Source organism: Zootermopsis nevadensis, unplaced genomic scaffold, assembly GCF_977971745.1.
Source record: "Zootermopsis nevadensis isolate Lab colony 2312 unplaced genomic scaffold, Znev_1.0 Znev_ptg000025l, whole genome shotgun sequence".
NCBI lineage: Eukaryota > Metazoa > Arthropoda > Insecta > Blattodea > Termopsidae > Zootermopsis > Zootermopsis nevadensis.
This window is the reverse complement of record NW_028259157.1, coordinates 142,124-143,047: the sequence shown is the minus strand read 5'-3', so window position 1 is coordinate 143,047 and position 924 is coordinate 142,124. Positions and strand designations below refer to the sequence as shown.

Below are 924 nucleotides of genomic sequence, written 5' to 3'. Positions count from 1 at the left end.
AAACAAGACACCTTTCAGGGCTCAAACTCCGGCTGGGTATCCAACTCCAGATGCCCAACTCAACCCCCACAAACCCTGACTTGCCTTCCGACTTTCTCCTCGAGTCGTTCTCTCTCCGGCGGACACACACAGACTGTCCTTCTGCCCTGCTGTCTCATCAGGGTCTCGAAGCCGCCGACTCCAAAGAACTTAGATATGGGAGATAAGCCACTTCGAGCCATGAGGCATGGCTCATCCTCCCCCCCCAAAACTGCTCCCTGGGCCGGGGTTGTCGTAGTAAACGTGCCGGTAGCTTGGATCGCAGGTGACTTCAGGTCTGCCTCCAAGCAGCTCCCACTTTTCATGCACGATCCCATCACAACTCCACGGGACTTTTCTGCCTGTTGAGTTTCCTCTCTGGCCCGGTCCAGCCCTAGTTAACCAACCTGAGCACCCCGGGCTCCCCCAGGGTGTCCATATTGATACCGAGCTTCAGCGCGGTCGTCCAGTCAAATTGGCATACAGCAAACCAGATCTCCAAACTACAAGTCATTACCAGCACGTCAGAGCCCTAGCCCTGGCTTTCAGCTTCGTAGAGGGCAGTTTCCTTATGAGAGCAGGGCGCCGAAAGTGCATGTACACAGAGACGCCGAGAGTCACGACCGAGAATACCCCAAAAAGAAATTACAAATCAATGTGCTTGTGGTACAACACCCAACCGGAACGCAAGCCTCAATTGGTGTTACAATGGAACATACAGAATGGTATTCTGCATAAACAAGAAACAAGAATGTAACTTCACAAAAACAATGTGATAACTTTTCACAAACATCTGAGTGCCCTCATATAGCATTTATACAGATCGAAAGAGAAGTTTTTAACATTATAACCAACTTCGTACATACAAGATCTGTTATACAAACATTTCACATTGAAACTTTACTC

At 49.4% G+C, this 924-nt stretch overlaps 1 non-coding gene across 1 annotated transcript; it reads right to left on the bottom strand.

The window, feature by feature from the left end:
* Nucleotides 1-278: 278 nt before the first annotated feature.
* On the bottom strand, nucleotides 279-572 carry LOC147872593 (signal recognition particle RNA). The gene has a single exon (XR_015537141.1).
* Nucleotides 573-924: the final 352 nt, after the last annotated feature.